The 9,631-nt window shown below is 37.9% G+C and overlaps 1 pseudogene; it reads right to left on the minus strand.

The window, feature by feature from the left end:
• Positions 1 to 786: 786 nt before the first annotated feature.
• On the minus strand, positions 787 to 2,687 carry LOC124080803 (heat shock cognate 71 kDa protein-like; annotated as a pseudogene).
• Between the last annotated feature and the right edge of the window lie 6,944 nt (positions 2,688 to 9,631).

The raw sequence follows: 9,631 nt of genomic DNA on the forward strand, positions 1-9,631 counted from the left end.
AAGGTACGGAAATAAATTAAAAAAAATACACTCATGCTCAGGTTGCTTGGGGTAGTCTTTTGTATGTCCAAGGGGGGAAAAAAGAAAAATTGGGGTTTGATTAGGGAAAGAGGAAAGCTATGCAAGATGTTCTGAAAGAAAGCACCTTGGTACTGTGGCTTTATATGAGCACTGCTAAGCCCTGACTGGAGAGTGGCTGCAGCTGTCTGGTAACCTAGCCTTAGAGCACAGCAGGCTATTTTCTTGGAGGGGCCTTGCAAGGTGGTGAGTTGGGCAGGTGTTCTTGGGTGAGTGGTCAGCTGCCCCTGAGGTGGCTTCTGTTATCAGGCAGACCACATGTGAGAGCCTTCCTTCTGTGCTCTCCTGGCTTCATTTGTCAGAGTTTGACACAGGTGACTTCATTTTGAATCTAACACATTTTATGAGTGGTACCATGAATAAGATGCAATTGTGAGTTTATGTAAGAATATCAGAGCATTTTTATCCTAGGTGTTAAATCTCTACTGATATAAATCTTTAGTTTTCCTTACTAGAATCATTTATTTATTTTTTATGCCAATTTAAATACAGTTTTTTATTTAAGACTTGCATTTCCCACTTATAATACAGGGCTTATAAAGTGCAATATTATTTCCTTTTCCTGTGTACATGTTCCATATTCAACTATTGAGAATGTCCAATAATTTACTGTAGCAGCAATTTTAAAACTGCCACAGAATTTGCTACAAATTTGGGTCTTCCACATATTACCATGTGGAACAATGCTACATCTGTCCTTGGGCTGGGTTAATCAACTTCTTCAATGGTGGGCCCAGAGGAAGCACCCCTGGGGTAGGAGCTCCCCACTAGGGAATCCCCCAGGCATTCCTCCGGGCATGCCTCCTCCATTCTAGTACATTTTGGTAAAGATGGGGTTGCAGACTTTCTCCAGCTCTTTTGGCTGATATTCAAATTCTTCCTTCATGCAAGTTTTTTTTTTTTTTTCCCTTCTCTGCAGTTTGATTCTTATTCAGTCAGTTGATGACTTCATTACATTTGTTAAGAATCTTCTGTTTGTCCTTATCATTTATCTTACACTGAAGTTTCTCATCTTCAACAATTGCTTTTATTTTGAATGCATAGGATTCCTGCAAATTCTTGGATGACATCTTGTCCCCCTGATTTTCGTCTTTAGCTTTGTACTTTTCAGTTTCCTAGACCCTGTGCTTAATGCCTTCCTTGCTCAAATAGCCTTTGTCATTGGTGATGGTTATCTTGTTCTCCTTCCTGTACTCTTGTCTATGGCAGAGATGTTGAAGATGCCCTTGGCATCAATATCAAAAGTGACTTTAATCTGACAAACACCACTAAGCGCAGGAGGTATGTCTGAGAGCTCAAAGTTGACAAGCAGGTTATTACCCCTGGTCATGGTGTGTTCACCTTCATATACTTGAATGAGCACACTAGGCTGGTTGGCAGTAGGTTGTGAAGGTCTGCGTCTGCTTGGCAGGAATGATGGTATAAGTGCTTGATGAGGACAGTCATGACTCCACCAGCAGTTTCAATACCAAGGGAAAGAGGGGTAACATCCAAAAGTAGCAAATCTTAAACATTTTCAGACTTATTTCTAGATAAAATGGCTGCCTGGACAGCTACACTATAAGCAACAGCCTCATCAGGGTTGATACCCTTATTCAGTTCTTTTCCATTGAAGAAGTCCTGAAGAAACTTCTGAATTTGGGGAATATGAGTAGAACCATCCACCAATAAAATATCATGGATATGTGACTGGTCTAGTTCAGCCTCTCAAAGAGCTTTTTCTACAGGATGGAGGTACCATGGAACAGGTCCACATTCAACTGTTCAAATCAAGCACAGGTAATGAGGGTATAGAAGTCAATTCCTTCATAGAGAGAATCAGTCTCAATGCTGGCCTATGTGCTGGAAGAGAGGGTGTGCTTAGCTCTTTTCCATGCAGTACAGAGAACCCTCTTTTGTTCTCACTGATGTCCTTCTTATGCTTGTGCTTGAACTCAGCAACAAAATGATTGACCATACAGTTGTCAAAGTCTTCTCCACCTAAGTGGGTCTCTCTGGCTATGGATTTGACCTCTAAGATTCTATCCTCAATAGTGATGATTGATACATCAATCATGCTAACTCCTAAACAAAAATCAGCAAATTTCTTTCAGCTCCAAATTTTTTGTATGAAGCATAAGCAATAGTAGCAGAAGTTGGCTCATTGATTGTCCTGAGTACATTGAGACCAGCAATGGTTCCAATATCATTGTTTTCCTGATGCTGAGAGTCACTGAAGTAAGCTGGCATTGTGACCACAGAATTGGAAAGGCAGGCCTCTGCAATTGTTTTCATGTTTGTCAGAAGCAGAGGATACCACCCTTAGATAGAAACTGTCTCTCTCTCCCTTGTATTCTACTTGAACTTTGGGCCTGTTTGCATCATTCACCACCATAAAGGGCCAGTGCTTCATATCAGACTGGATGACAACATCATCACATCTCCGTCCTATCAGAGTATTGGCATAAAAAAACATGTTGGTGGGGTTCATTCAAACCTGATTCTTTGCAGCATCATCGATCAATCGTTCAGTGTTGGTGAAGGTGACATAGCTTGGGCGTTCAGTTCTCCTAATCATTGGCAATTATCTCCAGTTTTACATAATGGAAGACACCCTCACAAAGATAGGTAGTGCCACTGCCAGTCCCTTAGACATGGTTCCATAAGTATAGGCCAGAATCTGCGTGTGAAGAAAACACACAAATCTCAAAAGCTGCCATAGCCTTCAATGAGACTAGACTATACATTTTTTAAAAAATAATAATGAACCAAATGAAACAAAAATATTCCATATGTTGAAAACATGATTTTACTTATCACTTTCCATCCTCTATGCCATCTTCCTGCTGTCCCATAAAAAAATGAGTTTGAATGCTGGAAATTACCTGGTAATTAGCTCATATTAAAATGATAACCATTCCCTGGGGCTATGGTTTCAGTTGTTAGAAAAAAAATGAAGAAAAAAAAATAACTCTGAAACATACTCACTAATGTTAATGTATTAACTTTGCATTTTTTAGAGATAGAGTTTTCTAATTACCTGAAAAGTTTTAAACTATGTCAGCAGCACAAATGTTTTTAGAATCCAAATTATAGCATTTTTATTATAAATGGACATTATGAATGCAAGCAGTCACTGCTGACCTGCAACACAATTACATTCTATTAGAATAGAAAATGTACAAGAGACACCAGAAAGCTTTTGGCAGGGAAAGTAGAAGGTTTGTTGAGTGCTGTGACCCTGTTCAATTTTTCATGATTTTTCTAGCAGCTCCCACAGCTTTCTTCTACCCCCCAACTTTATAAAGATATATGAATTTAAACTTCAGCTTTCATTGCACATGATCTTGATGGGATCTGACTTTGCAATGTCTGTTTTCTCAATGGTTTCTAATAATTCTACTCATTAACTGTCATTAGCACAAAGGGCAAGCAGTTTATTCAAGATGCTCATAAACCTTTAAAGAGATTGTTTTCTGTTATTATGCAGAGGAAAAAATAAACTAGATATTTAAAAAATAAGTATTATAACTTGTTTAGAATTGTGCTGTCCCAATAGGAACAGATAAAAGAACCACATGGAAGAAATTCCCACATTGTAATTTACCCTCTTCTGTACTTACGTATTTATCTTATGTACGGTATTCATTTCCAGTTTCAAAATGAATAGAAACTAGGTAGTCATTTGTTCTTCTATTTAATTAATCACTTCATAACTTTTGTATTTTTTAGTAAATATTCTTTATTCTTTATTATTCATGTTATTTAAATTTAAATTTCATACAAAATTTGCTTCAGATAGGTAAGAGATAGTACATGGAGCTTATGGACACAAAACCTTTTGTTATGCAGAATTACACAAGGAAAATTCTCACATAAATTACAATACAATAAAATACAGTGCAAGTGTCTGCAATCACCAAAGTTGAACGAGGATTTGTAATCCATAAAAGAAAGAAGTGGAGAAGGAAGTTTCTTCCAAGCAAAGGGAAAAGGATAAGTACAAACTTCAAGGGAGGGCATCTTCTGAGGAGAGGCTTGCAGCTGGAGCTTGAATGAAAGGAAAGGGGAAAATCAGGCTGCAGATAAAACCCCATTAATGATGCCTTAGTTCTTCTCTCCCAGCAGCACAAAGGGGCAGGTATGCTAGGTGGTAGAGAGACAGGAATAATAATTTTACCATAAAAGTGTATAGAAGAATTGATACAGGATATGTATTTAGAATAAGGAAAGCTGGAAAGGGGAAAAACAGCTGGGAAGCTGAGATTGGGGATGAGGTGAGGCATACAAAAAGAATAAGAAATTTCCAGAAATAAAAATGAAGGTGATCCATTAGACAATTTGTCACCTAGAGAACATTCTTGTAGAATGTAAGTAAATATACCAGTGAGGAACTCCATTGTGTATGATCCAAGGATATGGAGTAGCTTATTTTTTCACTTGACCTTGACTTTATAACTTTTAGGTGATCCTGGAGACAATTTAATAGATTGCTTTTTAAAACTTCTTCTAAGTGTCTGCATATACTTCCTTCAGCCAAAACGGTGGTCAAAATGGTAACTGATTTGGCATGGGAAATAAACTTTATCTATGATCATTGCCCTCCATACAGATTAGAGATGTTAAACAAAGCACGTGCAAAAGGGACACAACAATGGAAAAGAAGGACCTAAGAAAATTAGGGCTCTTTGCTTTTCCTTCACTGACATTGTGCCCATAGACATACCTTTTTAATATCAACAGAGCTTACGCCAGGAGTTATCTCAATAACCAAGAGGCTTGTAGGATTCATTGAGTTGTATGCAGAGAGCACTCTCACATCAGCCCAAGTAATTAAGGGAGGATTTTCAAAGGAAAAAAAAATAAGAGTATATCTAAAACATAAAGGAGGAAGATTTCTTGAAAAGCAGATCTGAATACCTGGGAAGGAAACATCTCAAGATAAAAGAACAAATGACTGTCCACTTGGTCTCTCTTTGGTGCCATTCACTGACCATTCACTGTTGTTTCTCTATAGGAATCTGATTTTTTGTTTCTATTTTTGGAAGCCTGGTTTTCTCAGGTAACCTTTCACTGCCTCTAATACAACTACCCATGTCAAATATTACATGAGAACTCCTTTCAGGGACCCCCAAGAGAATGATAAGGCGTCCTGGAACTCACCTCCATTCAATAGGAGAAGAAATGCTGATTGACTTATCCTGAATGAGGTGCCCTAACTATTTCCATCCAGCTGTGTTGAAGAAGGTCTTTTATCACATGGGTCCCTAGTCACAAGGTAAACAAATGAATCCTAAGACTAATCCATATTCACCTTTGCATTCCTTTGCAAGAACTAATTTCAGGGCCAAGAGCAAATACTCAGCAAATTGTTTCTAAGACAATTTATAAATGATAAGAATATGGAGGAAATTTCAAACTGCTCACTCTACACCTCCAGAGGGAGTATGTTCCCTATCAGAGATGGGTATCTCAACAGAAACTGGAAGAATAAGACACAGCACTTGCACTGGCCAGAGATATTGTTGAAAAGAGGCAAGTGCTGACACGATGTTTAGAAAGATGATTTTTAATATTTATGAAATGCCAGAGGCTTGAAATTTTTAAGAGCACACATGAATCTGTTCCTATCTCCCTTTCTTCTTTCTTCCTGTCTTCTAAGCTAATTTACATTCTTGTGTTTATGTTTAAAAATTTCATAAAGTCTGGGAATTTAGGGATCACTCCTGGTGGACACCAGGAAGATATGAATATTTAGAGGTCATTCTAGCACACATAACAGGAAGATGACATAATAATACTTGGTGATCTCAGGAACAACCCACCGGTTCCAATATTTATTTCCAATGTTATACATCACTTAGTGATGAGGTTCCATGTAGCAATCTTGTCTGAGAAATGAAAACCATTTTATCCCTGCAGAGAACAGAAATGCCATGGCTTTGGGGTGACAATGGCTGAGTATAAACTTTCTCACCTGTGATCTTCCACATATGTTTTAGCTTCTCCAAGTCTTTTCATTGGAAATTCCACAACAAATTTGAAAAGGGAATGCCATTTTCTTAACAAATTTGCATTCTTATAAAGTTTCTAAGTTTGCGATATTGGGAAAATTAGTTAAAGAACAGCACTTCAATACTGACTTATCTGCATGTAGGAATGGCTTTCTGTACTCAATGCTCAAAATCTTCAACTCCCAAATGCATCTTAAACTGCTGTTTTTAAAAAAGTTGTCATTTGATAATAAAGTCACAAAATAATACTTATAACCTATTGCCAGGCTGAATTTCTAGAGACTGAACAAAGTTTAAGTTCCAGGTGGCTACAATGACAAGCATTATAACTTATTTATGTCCTCTTAGTAGCTGTCAATGTGCTACTGTCCTTCAACTCATGATTTGAAGAAGCAGAAAGAGTAGTAACAAAGAATATATCAAACAAGTATTTGAAAATATGCTTATTAATAAAATCATGGCAAGGATGGAAAATACATCCATCCATCATGCTTAGCACTTTCAAGGTCTTCACATGAGACATCTGCCTAAACAGACAGGTTCTCTGCCAAATGATGTCATTGATGAGGCTTCTTGAAATGACATCAAGAGATATACTTGCATGCATTTGGACCTACAAGGAAATAATAATACTAGAAGAATGGATAAAACAGTTATGTAGTTCTTACTAGGCTCCCAAACCTTCACAATGCACAATGTTACTTTCATCTGCCCATGGAATAGTTAGATGCTCAAATGCAAGGTGTGGAGAATCACTAACAAACAAAACCCTGTGATGATTTTGTGGTAAGTATGATTATACAACTTTAAAGATGAGGAAACTGAGACTCAAGTTTTTAAAAGACTGACCCTAAATCATGTTGTCAATTGGAGGTAGATCTGATATTGGATCCCTGCAGAGAACAGAAATGCACATGGCTTTGGGGTGACAATGGCTGAGTATTGGTTGAGGCTCCATCCAGTCCATCATGATGAAAATACTATGTACCCTGAATTTTTGTTAGCTTGTCACCAGTCTCATTACAGTTAAAAAATAGATCAAAAATACACTTTATTCAAAGGTTTATGTCCCTGTGGTAACCCAAAAATATTTTAAGAAAAAATAGGTTACCTTTGAACATAAGAATATTTGTCATGCTGCATTTTTCTTCTGAATCATGTAGTGAGACTTAACATTATCCTCATTAATCCTTTCAAAGTCCTCCATGGATACCAAGCAAATCTGACACTTTGTAGCTGAAAAATCCTACTTGACCATGTGGCTGCACAGCATCTCAGGACTAGGAATAGACCCTTTATCTGCAAAGCCTTGACCCTGACATTTGAAATCATAAACCCAATCCAATATTAGCATGCTGTATGCATCATACAGAGAACATCCTTGCCCAAAAGGTGAAGTGTGAGCAGACCCAGTTTGCACTTTGGTGAGCAGAATTAAACCAAGGAGGGACAAACTCTAGATGGAGTTTCCTAGAAAATCATTAGTATATAATTTTACATATATATATACATACATACATATAAATTATACATAGTTTCTGTGGATCTGGAACCCAGGAATATATTAGCTGGGTGCCTCCATTTCAAGGTCACTCACAAGGCAGCAATCTCTAGAGGAATCAACAGATACTGGAGTCTCATCTGGAAATTCAAATGGGGGAAGATCTTCTGAGCTCACTGAAGTGATTTTTGACAGGATTTTGTTCCTACATGGTTGCTGGCCTACAGCTGTTCAACTTCCTTTCCACATGGTCCTCCCCAGAGCAGCCCCTAACATGACCAACTACTGGTTTCTCTCAAAGGAGAGGTCTTCCAGAAGAGAACCATGAATTTCCTTTTAGCCTACTCATACCAGGGGCTTTTCATTACTTCTATTGTGTTTTATTCAAGACAAAAGAGTCACTGAATTCATTCACACTCAGATGGGGGACATTTCATAAGGTGTTAGCAACAGGATATGGGGGCCTTAACTCTTGTGTTCTGTTTCCAACTTTCTTTACTAGAATTTCCACACTTAAAATTTAAGCAGGAATTAGTTTTTATTTCTTTACTACCTTTTCCAATTATTATAATCAAGATTATTTTGCTATCCTAAAATCCACATCTGTTTTAATTTTTTCCCATTCCCTCCCTCCTCCCTTTCTCTCTCTGTTAAATCTGTCTCTATAACGTATTATGATATGAAATATGGGTCTTTTAAAAAATTAAAATAAACAGTAATGTCTTTCTTATGGCTACCACCATTTCTGGTTTTGTTACATGAGACTTTTCTGGACATCAGAGGTTTTAGATGTGGTGCATGAGGGTTTCCTGCAGTCCAACGCGTGTTTAATGTTCTTACCCCAGCAGGTGCTTCAGAGTCTCTTACATCCAAAGGCATCCCACATTTTTCAAATAACAAAGAAACAGGAGGAGAACGTTGTAACTCATACAAGTCTAGGGGGTGGGATGATTAGGTGGGATCAGCCTGCACCTGCCCTAGGCCAGGTAGCTGGGTAATGGGATACACACAGCAGTGCCTCAGAGTTGAAGTCCAGGCACATGGGAATCCCTTTTCTGTCCATATTACAATCACGACAGAAACATCTTTCCTAGAAGCAAACAGGCACAGAAGATGTACATAAACTAGAGTTCAGAAATCTCACATTAGAAAGCCTACCAGTGCAAATACACAGAAGGAAAATTAATAAAAATAGGGAGATTCTTATTGAGGCCATTTGGTGAAAGCAAAATTCTATAGATATGAACTGATGAAGGCAATAACTAAAATGAACATTGGACAAGTCTCTATGTAGCAACTGGATTAAGATTTCTAAAACAAACATATATCTGCACACCTCTTTCCCCTCTCCACAAGCACACACATAAACACACAGAGATATGCAGACGCACACAGACATACATACACACATACTCAAACTGCAGATAAACACCACAACACACACACACACACACACATACACACACCTTGAACAGACTTGTGGACATGAGAACAACACAGAGCATTCAGATTAGAAATTGCAGATTCAGTGTTTTCAAACAAAGAGAGTTTTCATCAACAGTGTGCCCCTTCCCACAGCCATGCTGAGAAACAGCAGCCTTCTCACCAGCTGAGGAGCAGTGGTGAGGGAGATCTTTGTTGATTAAAATAAAAATGACTCAGTGATGAAGAAGAGCTATGTCTGATTAAAAAACAGAAGAGGTGACTTCATGTTCCTCATCCATAGATGTAAACATTTTGCTCAAAGCAATGGTTTAATAAAGTGAATGTTGTTAGCATCCCAGCATGAGATCATTCACTCTTGAGGGCCCCAGCTGTCAGTTTCTTAACTATTAAATGGACCCTTTGGATTTCGTTTCATGGGGATAAATGGGTATGTCCATTCTGGCCCCTGTGGTCAGTTTTCTTTCTTGATAGAGCAAAAGAAATTAAGCAATGCTTTTTTTTTTTTTCAGAATACTTATTCTCCCAGGTGCAAACATGTCTATGGGTGCTACTCACACAAATCCTATTACTTGTTGACAAAATCATCAACACATCTTAAAATTTAATTTTATGC

Source organism: Marmota monax, unplaced genomic scaffold (genome assembly GCF_021218885.2).
Source record: "Marmota monax isolate L192 unplaced genomic scaffold, Marmota_monax_Labrador192_F-V1.1 WCK01_AAM20220418_F8-fsc00343, whole genome shotgun sequence".
Taxonomy (NCBI): domain Eukaryota; kingdom Metazoa; phylum Chordata; class Mammalia; order Rodentia; family Sciuridae; genus Marmota; species Marmota monax.